Source organism: Caretta caretta, chromosome 10, assembly GCF_965140235.1.
Source record: "Caretta caretta isolate rCarCar2 chromosome 10, rCarCar1.hap1, whole genome shotgun sequence".
NCBI classification, from domain to species: Eukaryota; Metazoa; Chordata; order Testudines; family Cheloniidae; genus Caretta; species Caretta caretta.
This window is the reverse complement of record NC_134215.1, coordinates 25,618,067-25,640,151: the sequence shown is the minus strand read 5'-3', so window position 1 is coordinate 25,640,151 and position 22,085 is coordinate 25,618,067. Positions and strand designations below refer to the sequence as shown.

Sequence of the window (22,085 nt, the reverse complement as noted above, 5' to 3'; positions counted from 1 at the left end):
TTGGTTTCGCTGAGGTCTAACCAAGTCAGTAAACTGCACCAACGCGCCTTTAAACGTCCAAATGCACATTCTACCACCATTCTGCACTTGCTCAGCCTGTAGTTGAACAGCTCCTGACTACTGTCCAGGCTGCCTGTGTACGGCTTCATGAGCCATGGCATTAAGGGGTAGGCTGGGTCCCCAAGGATACATATAGGCATTTCAGCATCCCCAACAGTTATTTTCTGGTCTGGGAATAAAGTCCCTTCCTGTAGCTTTTGAAACAGACCAGAGTTCCTGAAGATGCGAGCGTCATGAACCTTTCCCGGCCATCCCACGTTGATGTTGGTGAAACGTCCCTTGTGATCCACCAGAGCTTGCAGCACTATTGAAAAGTACCCCTTGCGGTTTATGTACTCGGCGGCTTGGTGCTCCGGTGCCAAGAATGGGATATGGGTTCCGTCTATGGCCCCACCACAGTTAGGGAATCCCATTGCAGCAAAGCCATCCACTATGACCTGCACATTTCCCAGGGTCACTACCCTTGGTATCAGCAGATCTTTGATTGCGTGGGCTACTTGCATCACAGCAGCCCCAACAGTAGATTTGCCCACTCCAAATTGATTCCCAACTGACCGGTAGCTGTCTGGCATTGCAAGCTTCCACAGGGCTATTGCCACTCGCTTCTCAACTGTGAGGGCTGCTCTCATCTTGGTATTCATGCGCCTCAGGGCAGGGGAAAGCAAGTCACAAAGTTCCATGAAAGTGCCCTTACGCATGCGAAAGTTTCGCAGCCACTGGGAATCGTCCCAGACCTGCACCACTGTGCGGTCCCACCAGTCTGTGCTTGTTTCCCGAGCCCAGAATTGGCGTTCCACAGCATGAACCTGCCCCATTAGCACCATGATGCATGCATTGGCAGGGCCCATGCTTTCAGAGAAATCTGTGTCCATGTCCTGATCACTCACGTGACTGCGCTGACGTCGCCTCCTCGCCCGGTATCGCTTTGCCAGGTTCTGGTGCTGCATATACTGCTGGATAATGCGTGTGGTGTTTAATGTGCTCCTAATTGCCAAAGTGAGCTGAGCGGCCTGTATCCTTGCCTTGGTATGGCGTCCGCACAGAAAAAAGGCGCGGAACGATTGTCTGCCGTTGCTCTGACAGGGGGAGGGGCGACTGAGGACACGGCTTACAGGGTTGGCTTCAGGGAGCTAAAATCAGCAAAGAGGGTGGCTTTACATCAAGGAGTATTTCAGGCAGGACTTCACGGAGGGTTCCAATAAGAAATGGTGCACCTAAGTTATTGTTCTTATTGGAACAAGGAGGTTAGCCTGGCCTCTGATTGATACATGGCTAGATTTACCTCACTGCACCTTCTCTGTGAGTGACTGCAGTGTGACCTAGAGGAATGAGTCCCCTAGACGGGGGAGGAGGCAAATGAGTACAAAACAAATCTGGTCTATTTCTTGTTTTGATCCACTCCATCTATCTTTTACATCTTTGGCTGGCAGCAGACGGTGCAGAAGGACTGCATGCCATCCACATCTCATGGCTGCTCAGCAGAAGATGGTGCAGTAGGACTGCTAGCCATCCTCATCTCTTGCCTGCCCAGCAGAAGATGATGCAATAGGACTGCTAGCAATCCGTATCGCCTGTCTGCTCACCATAAGACAGTTCAATAGGACTGACTGCAGGACTAAAGAGAATGACCTGGTCAAGTCACTCCAAATTTAGTCCCTGTGCCCATGTCTGCCCAGGCGCTCCCAGCCGACGTGGCCAGGAGCACCTCGGATATGACGAGGACGGCTACCAGTTGTACCGTCTGCTGCCACAAGGCAATGGGTTGCTGCTACTGTGTAGCAATGCCGTACCGCATCTGCCAGCACCCAGGAGACATACGGTGACGGTTACCTGAGCGGGCTCCATGCTTGCCGTGGTATGGCATCTGCACAGGTAACTCAGGAAAAAAGGCGAGAAATGATTGTCTGCCCTTGCTTTCACGGAGGGAGGGAGGGAAGGGGGGCCTGACGATATGTACCCAGAACCACCCGCGACAATGTTTTAGCCCCATCAGGCATTGGGATCTCAACCCAGAATTCCAATGGGCAGTGGAGACTGCGGGAACTGTGGGATAGCTATCCACAGTGCAACGCTCCGGAAGTCGACTCTAGCCTCGGTACTGTGGAAGCACTCCGCCGAGTTAATGCACTTAATGCACTTAGAGCATTTTCTGTGGGGACACACACACTCGAATATATAAAACCGATTTCTAAAAAACCGACTTCTATAAATTCGACCTTATTCCGTAGTGTAGACATACCCAAAGTGTTTGTATATTAGTTGATAATCTTCATAACTGCTCTGTAAGGGTAGTATTAAAATCTCCATTTTACCAGAGAGGTTAAGTGACTTGTCCAAGGTCACATACTGATCCATTGTCTGAACCAGGATTGCAAGCTAAGATCTGTTCTTTAATCAGTAGAAGCAACTGTCTTTATCTGTGTTAGTATATTTCAGTGGCCAGATTTATTGTGTGGCCTTGGGGAAGTCAACAGGGGGCTGATTGAATTGACTTCAATGGGCTTTGGATTGGACCTTGATCTCTCTGTTCCTCAGTTCTCTCTAAAAGGATGATATTACTGTCACTGTCATATCTATTTAGTGGCAAGGGATGAAGCCATGGAACAGGGGCTATCTGTCTCTTACCTTTTGTATGTACACTGCCTAGCCCAGTGGGGTCCTGATCTCGATTGGGGTCTTTAGGTGCTACTATAATATAAATAATAAGCACAAGCAACCAAGCTTAAGTGAAAATAAATCTGTGACACAATGTGACAAAAGCAGAGGGACTAAACATGCATGTTATTCATCCATCCTGAACACATCCACTTTTTGCCTGACTATGCAACACCTCCCCAAATTGATGTTTAGTCTAATTTTTTCTGTGTACAAAACAAATGACTACCCAAGCATAAATGTAAAACCTACAAGTACAGTCTCTCCCAGTCCTATTTCCTTCACCTCTTACTCCATCCCCACCCTCAGAAATAATCATAAGAACAACTTCTTCTCTACCAATCCCTTCATTCACTTATTCTCTCTCCATTCATTCCATGCTACTCATTCATTGTTACCTTTTCTCCACAAATGACACACACTCTCTCTGTTTTTCACTTACCCTCCAGATTAACCTCAAATTGCAAAAACAGGGCTGAGGGAGCATAATCATAGGTTGTATTATGGGCTCCACCAAACTATCTGTTGTATTAGTTTAATCTCTCAGACATTAATCAGTAGATTTTATTTATTTTAAACTAGGTATTTAGAATCTGTCAGTGTTCAGTACGATGTTAGGACCTGATCCCACAATCTGATCTGCACAGGGGAGCCTACTGAAGTCAAAGAGCAGGAGGGGAGTTGTCTGCCTGGATGGAGCAGATAGCAGAATCGGGGCCTTATTTTTGTAGACCAACACCATGTAGTTTTAGCCCCAAAGCCTTAATAGGGCTTGATAATACTAGTTAGTTGGAGAGTATTATAGCCTTCACTGGCAGTTAATGCTGAAGTTAACAGTGTTTCTGCTGGACGTGGCAGAGAAGAGCTACTGGATGATGAATAAGTTAAAACAAGTCAGAACAATTGCAGAAGGAGAGAAAATTGAAAGATTAATTTGGAGAAAATATGTTTGTGATCTTTTTATTTAATTTTGTGATGAATAGGAAAAAAAGGCCCGGAAGGCATGGGTTATTTTTCTCTTTCAAATAAAGGCCCCGATCCTGGAAGGAGATCTGTGCAGGCAGGCCCTTGCACCCACATGGAGTCCAAACTGAAGTCATGAGGCTCTGTATGGGCACTGAGGTCTGACTGCATGAAGGCCACTGAAGGCTTAGGACCAGCCTTTCTCCTCTTGTTTGTATTTTAGGACTATCAGAATTATGACCACTTGTTGCCCCTGTTTTTGCTGGAGGAGAGGACCAGACAACTGGAATGGGAATTTTCTTAGCCATCAGCTGACAAAGTGCACGTGTGGAGGATGTTGAATCTTTCACAAATAGAGTTTTTATAAAAAGTGTTTGTTAGGAGCTTGAGTTAAATAGGTGTTGGGAGAAACAACCTGACTAAAAATCTCTGCCTTCAGTTGTTCAGGTTTCAGGTTTCAGTTGTTCATTATACAAGTATAATGCTCTTGTAGCATTATACTCCCACTAGTTCTCTTGTTTCCATGTGTCTTCCAGTAAAATTAGAGAGGTCAAAATGGTTCTTTTGGAAAGGGAGAAAAAAAATCTAAACCTATATTTTAAAATGTCTTCAGCCCTTCTTTATAAACTGTAACAAAACAAGGCACAACCTTTTTCTTCTCTGGAGAATACCTTTTAGAGGTATATAAAAGTGAGGAAAGATTTCTCCAGATATCTGAAAATAGATGAAGAATGAATGCAAGATGCAGGAATGCTGCTCCAGGATGCAGGAACTGCAGAGCAGAAGATTCTCATACCACCAGTGCTAAGACTGTGCTATGGGCAGAGAGGAGGCAGTTACCAGATGAGCAGAAAAAGCTGGGAAGAGAGTAGAGAGATTAACATCTGAGTGGCAACCTTAGGCAAGTTTACTGAGGGGTTTAAAAATAATGGGAGTGATTTTTAACTGGGATTCTGAAATGAAACTGGAGCCAGTTGAGGTGTCTCAAGATGGGAGTGCTTTGTACATAGGAGAATCATTCTACACATGGTGGAGTCTGGAAAGCTGGGACTGGGGGAACCACTGAGAAAAGAGTTGCAATAGACAGGATGAGAGGAGATGAAAGCATGAATGAAATCTCAGCAGAGGGGAAGTCAAAAGTACACATTGCAACTTCACTGCACTTATTTATTTTCAGCATTTAATCATGAATATTATATTGAATGCAATTTATTGAGCATATAATTCATTTTTTTATTATTTGAGTAAGAATATTAAAAATCCAGTTATTGCTAATGGCACAGCTTAAAGCAAACTGCCAGAACCTTTATTTCAGAAAGTCTGCTTTCTAAGGGACCTAATCCTGCTTGAAATGAGTATCAAAGCTCCCACTGACTTTAGTGTAATATCGGTCTCCTTCAATCTTAAGAGGCTGGACTTTGGGCTGTATTTGCTTGTTTGTGCAGAGACTGAGCCACTAAGTTATTTTGGAAAATATGAACAAAAATCTGTATGCCCATATTTGAGATACTGTATCAAACAAACAAAAAGCAGGGTATGTGAAAGTGGGGGTGTTGCCAGCTCAGTTTTTCAGATGCCCCATATTTAGATCACTCAAAAATTGCTTATTCTCTAACGGCTGAGATTCTCAAAAATATTTAAGTATCTAAGTCCCACTGAAATCAATGGGAATTAGGTACCTAAATAGCTTTGAGAAGTCGGGCCTAAAGATACAATCAGTTCTGAATTCCCATTTCTAGATCTTAGTTTCTTATTGTAAGACAGGTGAAGCTCCATTAACTTTTAAGTTTTTGACCCTTGAGGGATGCAGTAGCAGGGGTGAATGTGAGGCAGGATTCCTCCTGGTCATTACTCATTGCCCCTGCCAAATATAAATGCCCTCTTCCTGATATCACAGTCAGTTCCTTCTTGTCTGCAATTGGCAAAGGAGCTTCCTGCAGGATGAGTACAGCTGTGCTAATATTTGAGGCTGTTGCCTTGAGCAATTCCTTGAATGTTGAAACCTGCTTTGATACTTGATTTTCCTAGTCTCTGTGGAGACCTCTTTAGAGCTTTGTCACAGATGAGCTGTTAGTGCTCACCACCCTTTTGTGCCTCAATGTTTTCAGCGCCTTGGTACTTACAAGGTGCTTTGCTTTGGTGTTTTGGTGCTCCAGCACCTGCAGGATGTTAGCCCTGCAGGATGGCCTCCCCACCCAAATGCCACACCGTGACCATCCAATCTGAGGGCTGTGCCAAAATGTTGGCTCTTTGACTCATTTGAATCCTCCTTTCAAGAGAGGGAAGTGAGGCTCTACTTCATGATAATGCTTTCATGTTGAGTGGCTTCAAAGGCTCTCAGTCCCCTTCTACAGAGGGCCTCAGCACCAGAAGCCAAAGGGGCATAAGCTGTCTTTCAACAAAAGACAAGAGGTTGTTGAAATGGTCCAATGCACTTCACCAGCCTGGCAGGACCTCTATATGAAAGGCAGAACCTTTTCCCCACTGCGTCCTGGTCACTTGGACACAAGACTGCTGAGCATCATTTGGCTGGGCTTCAAGTTTAAAAGGCCTTACAAGACCAAGTGGAAAGGGACTATGGCATGATGCAAGCAGCTCCAAGTAGGCCCCTTTACCTGAGCTGCACAAAACCTCCTTGACTATCTGTTTCACCTGTCTGAGACTAAAATATAAAGAGTAACTCCATCCAAGTACATTTGACAACCATTTTGACCTATCATGGATTAGTGTAAGATAGACCAGGGTCTCTGTACCACCATGTCAAGTTCATGTGGGGCTGGATGCTTTTGAAGTTTCCTACTGTGACACCCTGAACCCCATGTTCATCTTTATAAAATGATTGTGTGGTATCCAATGCAAAGTTTGTCATGTTGGATGTCTTTGGAAGGCTCATAATGCACTGAGCATGGTTGTTATAGTGATGTTATAGTAATTGTTACAGTAATGTTATAGTAAGGTTATAGGTTATTATTTCATGTATGTAGTTATGAGGCTGAAAATCATAGAATCATAGAATATCAGGGTTGGAAGGGACCTCAGGAGGTCATCTAGTCCAACCCCCTGCTCAAAGCAGGACCAATCCCCAGCTAAATCATCCCAGCCAGGGCTTTGTCAAGCCTGACCTTAAAAACCTCTAAGGAAGGAGATTCCACCACCTCTCTAGGTAACCCATTCCAGTGCTTCACCACTCTCCTAGTGAAAAAGTTTTTCCTAATATCCAACCTAAACCTCCCCAACTGCAACTTGAGACCATTACTCCTTGTTCTGTCATCTGGTACCACTGAGAACAGTCTAGTTCCATCCTCTTTGGAACCCCCTTTCAGGTAGTTGAAAGCATCTATCAAATCCCCCCTCATTCTTCTCTTCTGCAGACTAAATAACAGCCTCTCCTCATAAGTCATGTGTTCCAGCCCCCTAATCATTTTTGTTGCCCTCCGCTGGACTCTTTCCAGTTTTTCCACATCCTTCTTGTAGTGTGGGGCCCCAAACTGGACACAATACTCCAGATGAGGCCTCACCAATGCCGAATAGAGGGGAATGATCACATCCCTTAATCTGCTGACAGTGCTCCTACTTATACAGCCCAAAATGCAGTTAGCCTTCTTGGCAACAAGGGCACACTGTTGACTCATATCCAGCTTCTTGTCCACTGTAACCCCTAGGTCCTTTTCTGCAGAACTGCTGCCTAGCCACTTGGTCCCTAGTCTGTAGCAGTGCATGGGATTCTTCCGTTCTAAGTGCAGGACTCCGCACTTGTCCTTGTTGAACCTCATCAGATTTCTTTTGGCCCAATCCTCTTAATTTGTTTAGGTCCCTCTGTATCCTATCCCTACCCTCCAGCGTATCTACCACTCCTCCCAGTTTAGTGTCATCTGGGAACTTGCTGAGGATGCAATCCACACCATCCTCCAGATCATTACTGAAGATATTGAACAAAACTGGCCCCAGGACCAGTCCTTGGGGCACTCCGTTTGATACCGGCTGCCAACTAGATATGGAGCCATTGTTCACTACCTGTTGAACCCGATGATCTAGCCAGCTTTCTATCCACCTTATAGTCCATTCATCCAGCCCATACTTCTTTAACTTGCTGGCAAGAATACTGTGAATATGTATTCTCATGGCTTAAAACAAGCCCATGCAAAATCTCTCCAAGAACAGAGAGGCACTCCCACCTCATCAGGGCATGGATGGGACAAACCCAGCCCAGCCTCACAGGAACAATGGATACTGGCTTAGGCAGTAACAAAATAATCTGTTAGACGCTGGAAGGAGTCACCCCCTTCCTTTGGGCAGTTTAGGACTGCGATGAGGTAATGCTTACCTGACTCTGAAGGGGCGGAAGGGGGCAAAGCCAGGAGGAAAGAAAGGACATGATAAAAGGGAGAGACATTTTGCCATGCTCTCTCTCTCTTCCACCTACATCTAAAGACACCACCACCACCACCAAGCAACTGAATGGCTGATCAAAGGGGAGAGCCTGGCTGAAGAGCCAGCCTGTGGTGAGAAGCATCTAAGTTTGAAAGGACACTGAAACTGTTAAGATCAGCTTAGAATGCATTTTGCTTTTATTTCCTTTGACCAAATCTGACTTGTTATGCTTTGACTTATCATCACTTAAATCTAGCTTTATAGTTAATAAATCTGTTTGTTTATTCTACCTGAAGTAGTGCATTTAGTTTGCAGTGTGTCAGAGACTCCCTTGCGAGAACAAGCCTGGTACATACACATTTCTTTGTTAAGTTGATGAACTTATATAAGTTTGTAGCATCCAGCGGGCATTACTGGACACTGCAAGACGGAGGTTCCCAGGGGTGTGTCTGGGACTGGAGATATTGGCTAGTGTCATTCACTTGCAAGTAGCTGGGAGCAGCTTACATGCTAGAGGCTGTGCATGAACAACCCAGGAGCGGGGGTTCTCACAGCAGAGCAGGGTAAGGCTGGCTCCCAGAGTCAAGGATTGGAGTGGCCTAGCAGATCACTGGTCCAGACAACACCAGAGGGGAACATCACACCTACTAAAAAGCTCTGTGTCAAGAGATATTCCTGGGGCCTGAAGTTGATAAAAGCTCCTGTTGAACCATTCATTTCCTGTAAGCTTAAATTTCTTACTTGGTTGTTTTCCTGATGGTAGTGACTTCAGCTCACAGAGTGAGTTTCAGGCCTACTGACTGATCTACCTTCTACCGTCTTTACAATGACACAGTCGTGCTATGGATTCATCCTACATTCCATCCCAAGATGGAGTTGGAGTTACTCTTTAATGAGCCTAATATCCTACCATTTTTTCCTGCATACCCTTCCTAATAAGGCCTTTCTCCATGTGGTTGATGTTTAAAGATCCCTAGATTTTACTTGGAGCAGACTAAAGCCCTTGGGAAGTGCCTTCTACATTTTATTTCATATCTATTCACTGGACAACTTTCTTAACATATACCTTATTGCATTTCATACTGCTGTTACCTAGCTGACCTGAAGCTAGAAAGCCACGCCAAACTGCACTTGATCTGAGGCAAAGCAGCCTCAAAAAACCATTTGCGAGGCAGCCACCTGGGCCTTACACCAGGCATTTACAAAGAATTATGGTTTAGATTTGCCCTGTAGACAGGAGATCCTGTTTCAGTCTATGTTGTAGAACTGTTTCTAAGGTATGGGAGACCAAACTCACTAATCCACTCACTAGAGATTATTTTGGGATAACCCTTACTTAAGTTGGCCCAATTTTATTTGAAGGGTTTTTTTCCTTTAGTCTTTGCAATGAATCCTTCAAGGTACCAATGTTATAACTGGTTTCAGAGTAGCAGCCATGTTAGTCTGTATTCGCAAAAAGAAAAGGAGTACTTGTGGCACCTTAGAGACGAACAAATTTATTTGAGCATAAGCTTTCAAGAGCTACAGCTCACTTCATCGGATGCATTCAGTGGAAAATACAGTGGGGAGATTTATATACATAGAGAACATGAAACAATGGGTGTTACCATACACACTGTAACGAGAGTGATCACTTAAGGTGAGCTATTACCAGCAGGAGAGTGAGGGAGGAGGGGCGGGAAACAATGAAACCCTACACCCCCTTTCCTGGGGAAGGCTTGACAAAAATCCTCACCAGTTTGCATAGGTGAACACAGACGCAAATCCTTGGATCTTAAGAACAATGAAAAAGCAATCAGGTTCTTAAAAGAAGAATTTTAATTGAAGAAAAAGTAAAAGAATCACGTCTGTAAAACTCCACCATCAACCTCAGCCTGGATCAGTCCACACAAGAGATCCACTTCCTGGACACTATGGTGCTAATAAGCGATGGTCACATAAACACCACTCTATACCGGAAACCTACTGACCGCTATTCCTACCTACATGCCTCCAGCTTTCATCCAGACCACACCACACGATCCATTGTCTACAGCCAAGCTCTACGATACAACCGCATTTGCTCCAACCCCTCAGACAGAGACAAACACTACAAGATCTCTATCAAGCATTCTTACAACTACAGTACCTACCTGCTGAAGTGAAGAAACAGATTGACAGAGCCAGAAGAGTACCCAGAAGTTACCTACTACAGGACAGGCCCAACAAAGAAAATAACAGAACACCACTAGCCATCACCTTCGGCCCCCAACTAAAACCTCTCCAGCGCATCATCAAGGATCTACAACCTGTTCTGAAGGACGACCCATCACTCTCACAGATCTTGGGAGACAGGCCAGTCCTTGCTTACAGACAGCCCCCCAACCTGAAGCAAATACTCACCAGCAACCACACACCACACAACAGAACCACTAACCCAGGAACCTATCCTTGCAACAAAGCCCGTTGCCAACTGTGTCCACATATCTATTCAGGGGACACCATCATAGGGCCTAATCACATCAGCCACACTATCAGAGGCTCGTTCACCTACACATCTACCAATGTGATCTATGCCATCATATGCCAGCAATGCCCCTCTGCCATGTACATTGGTCAGACTGGACAGTCTCTACGCAAAAGAATAAATGGACACAAATCAGACATCAAGAATTATAACATTCAAAAACCAGTCGGAGAACACTTCAATCTCTTTGGTCACTCGATTACAGACCTAAAAGTTGCAACTCTTCAACAAAAAAAACTTCAAAAACAGACTCCAACGAGAGACTGCTGACTTGGAATTAATTTGCAAACTGGATACAATTAACTTAGGCTTGAATAGAGACTGGGAGTGGATGTGTCATTACACAAAGTAAAGCTATTTCCCCTTGTTTGTTCCCCACCCCCACTGTTCCTCACACATTCTTGTCAACTGCTGGAAATGGCCCACCTTGATTATCACTGCAAAAGGTTTCCCCTCCCCCCGCTCTCCTGCTGGTAATAGCTCACCTTACCTGATCACTCTCATTACAGGGTATGTCTACACTACAAAATTCGGTTTTGTAGAAAGCGTTTTTATACAGTCGATTGTGTGTGTCCCCACACAAACGCTCTAAGTGCATGTAGTCAGCGGAGTGTGTCCACAGTACCAAGGCAACCGTCTATTTCCGGAGCGTTGCACTGTGGGTAGCTATCCCACAGTTCCTGCAGTCTCCGCCGCCCATTTGAATTCTGGGTAGAAATCCCAGTGCCTGATGGGGCTAAAACATTGTCACGGGTGGTTCTGGGTACATATCGTCAGGCCCCCCTTCCCTCCCTCGTTCCGTGAAAGCAAGGGCAGACAATCGTTTTGCACCTTTTTTCTTGAGTTACCTGTGTAGACGCCATACCACGGCAAGCATGGAGCCCGCTCAGCTAACCGTCACCGTATGTCTCCTGGGTGCTGGCAGATGCGGTACTGCATTGCTACACAGCAGCAGTTTATTGCCTTTTGGAAGCAGACAGTGCAGTATGACTGGTAGCCATTGTCGACGTAGTCCTGGGTGCTCTTTTAACCGACCTCAATGAGGTCAGGGGCACCTGGGCAAACATGGGAGTGACTCAGCCAGGTCATTTCCCTTTTAAGTTTCGTCTCATGGCGATTGAGTCCTACCGGCAGTACACTGTCTTTTAATCAGCAGCCAGCAGAATACGATGGCCAGTAGTCATACTGCACCGTCTTCTGCCGAGCACCCAGGAGATGACGATGGCTAGCAGTCGTACTGCACAGTCTGCTGCCAGCAAGATGTATAAAGATAGATGAAGTGGCTCAAAACAAGAAATAGACCAGATTTGTTTTGTATTCATTTTCTCCTCCCTCCCTCCGTGAAATCAACAGCCTGCTAAACCCAGTTTTGAGTTCTATCCTTGAGGGGGCTATTCAGTTTCTAGCAAAGCCACCCCCTTTGTTGATTTTAATTCCTTGTAAGCCAACACTGTAAGCCATGTTGTCAGTCACCCTTCCCTCCATCAGGGCAACGGCAGACAATCGTTCCGCGCCTTTTTTCTGTGCAGACACCATACCACAGCAAGCATGGAGCCTGCTCAGATCATTTTGGCAATTAGGAGCACATTAAACACCACGCGCATTATCCAGCAGTATATGCAGCACCAGAACCTGCCAAAGCGAAACCGAGCGAGTAGGCGACGTCAGCGCGGTGATGAGAGTGATGAGGACATGGACACAGACTTGTCTCAAAGCACGGGCCCTGGCAATGTGGGCATCATCGTGCTAATGGGGCAGGTTCATGCGGTGGAACGCCGATTCTGGACCCGGGAAACAAGCACAGACTGGTGGGACCACATAGTGTTGCAGGTCTGGGACGATTCCCAGTGGCTGCGAAACTTTCGCATGCGTAAGGGCACTTTCATGGAACTTTGTGACTTGCTTTCCCCTGCCCTGAGGCGCATGAATACCAAGATGAGAGCAGCCCTCACAGTTGAGAAGCGAGTGGCAATAGCCCTGTGGAAGCTTGCAATGCCAGACAGCTACCGGTCAGTTGGGAATCAATTTGGAGTGGGCAAATCTACTGTAGGGGCTGCTGTGATGCAAATAGCCAACGCAATCAAAGATCTGCTGATATCAAGGGTAGTGACCCTGGGAAATGTGCAGGTCATAGTGGATGGCTTTGCTGCAATGGGATTCCCTAACTGTGGTGGGGCCATAGACGGAACCCATATCCCTATCTTGGCACCGGAGCACCGAGCCGGCGAGTACATAAACCGCACGGGGTACTTTTCAATAGTGCTGCAAGCACTGGTGGATCACAAGGGACGTTTCACCGACATCAACGTGGGATGGCCGGGAAAGGTTCATGACGCTCGCATCTTCAGGAACTCTGGTCTGTTTCAAAAGCTGCAGGAAGGGACTTTATTCCCAGACCAGGAAATAATTGTTGGGGATGTTGAAATGCCTATATGTATCCTTGGGGACCCAGCCTACCCCTTAATGCCATGGCTCATGAAGCCGTACACAGGCAGCCTGGACAGTAGTCAGGAGCTGTTCAACTACAGGCTGAGCAAGTGCAGAATGGTGGTAGAATGCGCATTTGGATGTTTAAAAGCACGCTGGTGCAGTTTACTGACTTGGTTAGACCTCAGCGAAACCAATATTCCCACTGTTATTACTGCTTGCTGTGCGCTCCACAATATCTGTGAGAGTAAGGGGGAGACGTTTATGGCGAGGTGGGAGGTTGAGGCAAATCGCCTGGCTGCTGGTTACACACAGCCAGACACCAGTGCGGTTAGAAGAGCACAGGAGGGTGTGGTGCGCATCAGAGAAGCTTTGAAAACCAGTTTCATGACTGGCCAGGCTACTGTGTGAAAGTTCTGTTTGTTTCTCCTTGATGAAACCCCCCGCCCCTTTTGGTTCACTCTACTTCCCTGTAAGCTAACCACCGTCCCCTCCTCCCTTTGATCACCACTTGCAGAGGCAATAAAGTCATTGTTGCTTCACATTCATGCATTCTTTATTCATTCATCACACAAATAGGGGGATAACTGCCAAGGTAGCCCAGGAGGGGTGGTAGAGGAGAGAAGCACCGGGAGGGGTGGTGGAGGAGGAAAGGACAAGGCCACACAGCACTTTAAAAGTTTAAAACTTATTGAATGCCAGCCTTTTGTTGCTTGGACAATCCTCTGGGGTGGAGTGGCTGGGTGGCCGGAGGCCCCCCCACCGCGTTCTTGGGTGAGGAGGCTATGGAACTTGCGGAGGAGGGCGGTTGGTTACACAGGGGCTGTAGCGGCGGTCTGTGCTCCTGCTGCCTTTCCTGCAGCTCAACCATGCACTGGAGCATATTAGTTTGATCCTCCAGCAGCCTCAGCATTGAATCCTGCCTCCTCTCATCATGCTGCCGCCACCTTTCAGCTTCAGCCCTCTCTTCAGCCCGCCAAATACTCTCTTCAGCCCGCCACCTCTCCTCCCAGTCATTTTGTGCTTTCTTGCACTCTGACATTGTCTGCCTCCATGCATTCCTCTGTGCTCTGTCAGTGTGGGAGGACAGCATGAGCTCAGAGAACATTTAATTGCGAGTGTGTTTTTTTCGCCTTCTAATCTTCGCTAGCCTCTGGGAAGGAGAAGCTCCTGTGATCCTTGAAACACATGCAGCTGGTGGAGGAAAAAAAAGGGACAGTGGTATTTAAAAAGACACATTTTATAGAACAGTGGGTACACTCTTTCACGGTAAACCTTGCTGTTAAAATTACATATATAGCACATGTGTTTTTGTTCCAAGGTCGCATTTTGCCCCCCCCAGCGCGTGGCTAGCCCCTCCACCCTCCCCGAGGCTAACAGCGGGGAACGTTTATGTTCAGCCACAGGTAAACAGCCCAGCAGGAACGGGCACCTCTGAATGTCCCCTTAAGAAAAGCACCCTATTTCAACTAGGTGACCATGAATGAGATCACTCTCCTGATAACACAGAGAGATAAAGAACGGATGTTGTTTCAACGCCAACAAACATACACTGCAATGCTTTGTTCTACAATGATTCCCCAGTATGTGCTACTGGCCTAGAGTGGTAAAGTGTCCTACCATGGTGAATGGAATAAGGCTGCCCTCCCCAGAAACCTTTTGCAAAGGCTTTGGGAGTACATCCAGGAGAGCCGCGAATGCCAGGGCAAATTAATCATTAAACAAGCTTGCTTTTAAACCATGTATAGTATTTTGAAAGGTACACTCACCAGAGGTCCCTTCTCCACCTGCTGGCAGGTCCGGGAGGCAGCCTTGGGTGGGTTCGGGGGGTACTGGCTCCAGGTCCAGGGTGAGAAACAGTTCCTGGCTGTCGGGAAAACAGGTTTCTCGGCTTGCTTGCTGTGAGCTATCTTCCTCATCCCCAAAACCTGCTTCCGTGTTGTCTCCATCTCCATCGAAGGACACGGCTGGGGTAGTGGTGGCTGAACCCCCAAAATGGCATGCAGCTCATCATAGAAGCAGCATGTTTTGGGCTCTGACCTGGAGCGGCCGTTCGCCTCTCTGGTTTTCTGGTAGGCTGCCTCAGCTCCTTAAGTTTCATGCGGCACTGCTTCAGGTCCCTGTTATGGCCTCTGTCCTTCATGGCCTGGGAGATTTTGACAAAGGTTTTGGCATTTCGAAAACTGGAACGTAGTTCTGATAGCACGGATTCCTCTCACCATACAGCGATCAGATCCCGTACCTCCCGTTCGGTCCATGCTGGAGCTCTTTTGCGATTCTGGGACTCCATCATGGTCACCTCTGCTGATGAGCTCTGCATGGTCACCTTCAGCTTGCCATGCTGGCCAAAGAGGAAATTGAAATTCAAAAGTTCGCGGGCCTTTTCCTGTCTACCTGGCCAGTACCTCTGAGTTGAGAGTGCTGTCCAGAGCGGTCACAATGGAGCACTCTGGGATAGCTCATGGAGGCCAAAACCGTCTAAATGTGTCCACAGTACCCCAAATTCAACCCAGCAAGGCCGATTTCAGCGCTAATCCCCTTGTCGGGGGTGGAGTAAGGAAATCGATTTTAAGAGCCCTTTAAGTCGGAAAAAAGGGCTTCATTGTGTGGACGGGTGCAGGGTTAAATCAATTTAACGCTGCTAAATTCTACCTCAACTCCTAATGTAGACCAGGGCTTAGTGTGTATGGTAACACCCATTGTTTCATGTTCTCTGTGTATATAAATCTCCCCACTGTATTTTCCACTGAATGCATCTGATGAAGTGAGCTGTAGCTCACGAAAGCTTATGCTCAAATAAATTTGTTAGTCTCTAAGGTGCCACAAGTACTCCTTTTCTTTTTGCGAACACAGACTAACATGGCTCAAAAAGGTGTCTTAAAACTGGTACACTATTTTTACAGACTCACTCTTCCACAAGGCTTAAGGACAACACATTTGCCCATTATATCCATATTTTCACATGCATCCGTGCTAGCAGTGGTCATTTCCAAAGAGGGAATGCCAGAGTAGAACAACTAATGGAATGGAAAATGGTCTATTTTTTAAACGCCTGCAAGTGTTTCCACAAGTGCTTAAAAAACCCATAGAATTGGCACTTATGATACAAATAGTGATTTTTACTAGTCCGGCAGCATGGAATAAGAGAGAGCCAGCCTCAGTAGTAGCATGGCTGAGAATCAAGGTGAACTGCAGTACTCTTGAAACTATTTTCTTCCACATACATAGTGGGATTAGATTTCAGAGTAACAGCCGTGTTAGTCTGTATTCGCAAAAAGAAAAGGAGTACTTAGATGTTTGTTTTTATACACACAAATCATGAAAAAATGGGTGTTTATCACTACAAAAGGTTTTCTCTCCCCCCACCCCACTCTCCTGCTGGTAATAGCTTATGCAAAGTGATCATTCTCTTTACAATGTGTATGATAATCAAGGTGGGCCATTTCCACAAGTGGGCCATTTTTTCATGATTTGCGTGTATAAAAACAAACGTCTTCTGTATTTTCCACAGTATGCATCCGATGAAGTGAGCTGTAGCTCACGAAAGCTTATGCTCAGATAAATTGGTTAGTCTCTAAGGTGCCACAAGTACTCCTTTTCTTATAATGGGATTAGTCATTTTAAAAAACTATATGAAGGAAATCTTATTTTTTATTTGTTTCCATAGCCTCATGGCATGTGACCCTTCCTACTTTATTTATAGGGAGATTTTGCCACAAAATTAGATCATGCACCAGCCAGTTAAACAGATATTGTAGTAATGGGAGCTTGTATACAGAGAAATTACTCTAAAAATGATATAAAATAAACTAATCTCAATTAAACAGAGTAAATCAGAATAATATCAGATAGGAAGTCTGCAGACCAGGGACGCCATATAGCTCTCTCTTCTCATTTTGAATTAGCAGTTGTAATCCATGCTGTTTTATTCAGAAAAGTATTTGGTGACATTTAAAAAATCTGTAATTTACTAGATGCTCCTGTATAGTAGCATTTCATAGATTAAACAGGGAGAAGAACTGATTATTTGTGGTTTATATTTGGTGCTACATGATCCTATTGTAGGAGAGGCAAGTGTGTGAAAGATCCGTAGACACAAGCCTCAGAAATTGAACTCATTTGCATTGTAGCTCACAATTAGCGCTTTGATGCCATTATGTCCCATTGCTCCTGCTGCTTTGGACACCTTAAGCCTTGCACCAGAAAAATGGTGAACTACTGTAGATCCCCTGGTCTTGTAGATCACCTGGAATTGCTCCTAAGAAATGAGAGACTTCAAATGTCAAAGGTTTGTTGTGTACGGAAATTTCCGTCTTTCCTTGCAGGCCTGGATAGCCTTAATGGCTGAATCCAGGAAGCAGAAAAATAGGTTAAATAGATGCAGGCAGTACCAAAGGATAAAAATAACAGGGAAAGCTTAGCTTGAACCAGAGGTTGAATCAAGAGCAATATTGTTATAGAGAAGTTGATAGAATATGTTGAAAACAAGTTGGAACTCAGAGTTTACAAAATCAGACTCCCTCACGTTAGGAAGACATCAGTTCCAACTGAATTTGCTGCACAGTTTATTGCTATCTTAGACCCAGGGGATCATCACTTTTAAAAAGTGACATAACTCCTACAGGAAGGGAGCTGGCAGTGAGGTAAAGGAGAACAGAGGTTCTGTGACTGTAACTCGTTGTAGAGAAGATTGGGACCACACTAAAATCTCTGGATCCAAAAAATACCTAGGATATGAAGAAGGTAACATTTTTTTTTCTATCAACTTAAGTCCCTTGCCTTATTTTGTACATATTATGGAAATACAACAGTTATGACTACACAAAGACAGCCTGTGTTATTTTCAACATCTTTCAAAATAAAGTGTCAGAGGTGATGGGGAGAGAGGTGTTTGCCAAATGAAGGTGCACAAAACAACAACAAATGTTTCAGGAGGGTGTTGCAAAATGAAAGAAAATAGAAAGAATTACTTGAAAGTATGCTCTTATTATCCCAGTCGTCTACGGACAGTGCAGTGTGGAGTAACTTCCCAAACATGAGCATGCATCAGTTTGTCTTCCAGGAACAAACTAGTCCTGCAAAGAGTAAATAAAACAACCACTGGATGAGTGAGTACTGCAGACTGCTGTCATTCATCACATCAACAGATTCTCTCGTCTTTTAGAACCACAGGTCAGTCCTTCACACACGTAACTACCAGCAGCAAACACAACATAATTTGGACATCATAAGATTTATGGGCTAAATCCCTAACTGGTATAAATTTGTGTTGTTCCAGTAAAATCAAGGTAGCTATGCCAATTTACACCACCTGAAGATTTGGCTATGTTTATGCAGAATGGAATACACCGTTTGCAAATCTCAGGTGTCATGACATGCCTACAGGAGAACAATGAAAAGTAAACAATGTGCCATAAAACACATTTGTATTAGGCTATCCAGAATCAGGGAAGCTTCCATCTAGGCTTTATGACAGCAATAAAACAGACCTGGCTTTCCAGATGGTGCTAAGTTCTCAAGTGAAATATATAATTTTTATTGCACAGCAATCTTTGGTCACCCTTAGTATTTTAATTATAATTTGCATGAAGGGATCATAGACTAACTGGCCTGTTTATTAAGGACTGTAGGCAGGGAAGTTCCACTAAAATTAATGAAGAGTCACCCTTGTTTGAAATATTTTAGTGACTTCAGGGCAAGTACGCTTAGACAATGAAAATGTTCTCCATCTGTGCACTGCTCATTGTAAACCTAATGGAATGCTGAGAATGAAGGCCTGCTTTCTACAGGTTACTGTACTGGGGCTGAACAGCTAGGAAAAGACGAGTGCTGTAAACAGAACCCTCTATCCATGGCAACAGGCATTTCCACTTGTAAATGCATAAAAGAAAGAACTGGTTTGATGTTTCTTTGCATTTTTAATATTTTCACAGTTTTATAACAGCAAGAATGACCTGTGGGTCAGGCATTTCCTGACCATTAATGATTGTCTGTGTTAAGGGGCCAAGGACTGAGTATGCCAGCCTGTTATTAGCAGCCAGGAAATGCCCTCTGTGTTGGTCATTGTTGCTTAAATAAATTAAGATCAGACTGCTTTATATGGGAAGTAGCCACATAAGGGAGCAGAAACTACCATTCTCCTTATGGATTTCCCTGCCATCATTCTCTAGTGAGAGCGTGGACTTGAGTCCCTCCTTCATGATAAAAAGGGGACTGGCCTCAAAACTAGTGAATCAAGAGAGGCCGGGGCATGCCCCCACATTAGGTCTCTGCTCCTAAATTTGCATGCTTGACTAAGGTGTGAAAATCCCTCACATAAACTGGGATTCCACAAATACACACACATTTATTACATATATACACAAATAACCCGACTTGCATATGTGCATGAGGGAGTTTGCACACTAAATGGGCCATGTAGGTGTGCATGTGTTGAACATGGGAGGCAAAATGGCTAAACAATCTCTTTCCAGCCTTCACTGTATCCGTATCTAAATACTATACCAGAAACACCAACTATTTCATAAACATGTTCCTTATGCCTAATCTGTTAGATTGTAACAATATTCATGTTCATTTCCCCTCATTTCTAGCTGGATTGACCTGCTGTGGACAAGCTAGGCAAAAGGCTTCTTCCACTCCTCCCACCCCACACCAGGGATCCATCAAGGGTCTCTCTCCACTCCACCCTGAAGCCTTAGATGGTCAGCATTGTGAAGGGGAAAAGCAAAAAGCTATCTCAGCCTTAAGGGTGTAGGTCTTTCTACCTCCACTGTGAAGCCTGATTAGCTGAGCTGGCAGTCCATAAAGTTGAAGCCAGTCAACCGTTCCCGATTTTGGGTTCAGGTCTAGAATGTTAATGACCCTGTCATTTCAGAGTGGCAAGTTTTGTTGTCTAATTCCTGCACTGGAGCAGCAAAAGCTGGCACTTCTTACAAACTTCTTGAAGTTCGCTCTCCTTTTAAGCAACTTCCTGTGGCCCCTATGCCTTTCTAAAGTTGCCATCACCATATCCCTATTGTCATAAATATAAAGGGAAGGGTAAACCCCTTTGAAATCCCTCCTGGCCAGGGGAAAGCTCCTCTCACCTGTAAAGGGTTAAGAAGCTAAAGGTAACCTCGCTGGCACCTGACCAAAATGACCAATGAGGAGACAAGATACTTTCAAAAGCTGGGAGGAGGGAGAGAAACAAAGGGTCTGGGTCTGTCTATATGCTGGTCTTTGTCAGGGATAGACCAGGAACGGAGTCTTAGAACTTTTAGTAAGTAATCTAGCTAGGTATGTGTTAGATTATGATTTCTTTAAATGGCAGAGAAAAGAATTGTGCTGAGTAGAATAACTATTTCTGTCTGTGTATCTTTTTTGTAACTTAAGGTTTTGCCTAGAGGGGTTCTCTATGTTTTTGAATCTAATTACCCTGTAAGATATCTACCATCCTGATTTTACAGGGGGGATTTCTTTATTTCTATTTACTTCTATTTTTATTAAAAGTCTTCTTGTAAGAAAACTGAATGCTTTTTCATTGTTCTCAGATCCAAGGGTTTGGGTCTGTGGTCACCTATGCAAATTGGTGAGGCTTTTTATCCAACATTTCCCAGGAAAGGGGGGGTGCAAGTGTTGGGAGGATTGTTCATTGTTCTTAAGATCCAAGGGTCTGGGTCTGTAGTCACCTAGGCAAATTGGTGAGGCTTTTTACCAAACCTTGTCCAGGAAGTGGGGTGCAAGGTTTTGGGAAGTATTTTGGGGGGAAAGACGCGTCCAAACAGCTCTTCCCCAGTAACCAGTATTAGTTTGGTGGTGGTAGCGGCCAATCCAAGGACAACGGGTGGAATATTTTGTACCTTGGGGAAGTTTTGACCTAAGCTGGTAAAGATAAGCTTAGGAGGTTTTTTCATGCAGGTCCCCACATCTGTACCCTAGAGTTCAGAGTGGGGGAGGAACTTTGACACCTATGCTGCTCCCTGAGTCTACTCTACTCTCACTCCTGTTTAGCTCCGTATATATCTGTAGGGTGCAAGTCATGTAGACTCCAAGGTGGGTAATGTTCCAGCTAAGTATTATACAATAAAGTTGATAGTTTTTTGGCAGAACAACATGAAAATATTTTTGCTTAAAGGGACTATCATGTTTAAATAGGGCTTTTGGCAGCTGTAATCTAGTCTTAAAAATAAAATATTAACATGGGAAAGGAAGGACGACATCTAGGTAGGTATTGGGGGCTCCAAGTATTTAAGGCATAGTTCTGCTATGAAACCATTTCTGTAAAAGTGGCACCTTTTTTACATACAGGGAACAGATATGTTAAGTTTTAAGAGTCATAGCTACTTATGTGAGCCACAGAAATGAGTTTTTTCTCCTACAGAGCCAACACAGCTCTGAACAAGTGAGCTGGATTACATTCTGGCTCATGCATTGTGAGCAGAAATGTTGCATAAATTCCAACTGTTGGACCAAATTCTGCCCCCTCTAACATCTGTACAATCCTGGCACAGCAGGCCTCTTGTGTGCTTTCTACACTCATGTGAATTTTGGCCCATGTGGGGAATGTTAGATTTCTGAAAAGTTACCTGCCTGGGTTTGTGTGCATTATTTTTCTGTTATGCAGGTTGGTGTTTTTAAAAGACATTCTGCATGAATAAATAAAAAATAGAAAAATAAATTTCTGCAGCACGTGGCTGAGGCATCTCAGTGATACTTTCAACAGCTCAGATCAGTCGAGCAATCAAAGGGCAAGACAGAGTAGGCATGCCTTTGCTTTGCCAGTTATAAAAAAATCAAACTCAGACTTTGCACCAAGCAGAGTTCTAAGTTATAAACAAGTTCTGTTGATATCATTATATTATAGAGAGCACTTTATCTAAGCTGCCTCTTGAAACCCATGATCGGGCCATTAGCTGTATCATATAAGAGTGTGTATAGTCTATTAATCCCACACTGTTTGAGTAGAACTTTCAATAAAAGCAGACCAGTTAATATCCAGGACCCTGCTAGTGCTAAACATTTCATTAATAAATTTCTGTGCAGTCTCTAAAATGCTTGTGGAAGAAGCACAGTAAAGTGAATAAGGACTGTATAGTCTCAGGCTTTGCAGATGCTGGATCCT

General features: G+C 44.7%; 1 protein-coding gene across 2 annotated transcripts in view; it reads left to right on the top strand.

Moving 5' to 3' along the window:
- LOC125643428 (uncharacterized) overlaps positions 1 to 20,409 on the top strand; it is a 31,394-nt gene extending 10,985 nt beyond the window's left edge. The window contains exons 2-4 of one of the 2 annotated variants that reach the window (XR_012670159.1): positions 17,607 to 17,725; positions 18,045 to 18,154; positions 19,576 to 20,409. The gene's annotated coding sequence lies outside the window, so the exon portion shown is untranslated. The remainder of the gene's footprint in view (positions 1 to 17,606; positions 17,726 to 18,044; positions 18,155 to 19,575) is intronic. The other variant, XR_012670158.1, reaches the window with a different exon arrangement.
- The last annotated feature ends 1,676 nt before the right edge of the window (positions 20,410 to 22,085 follow it).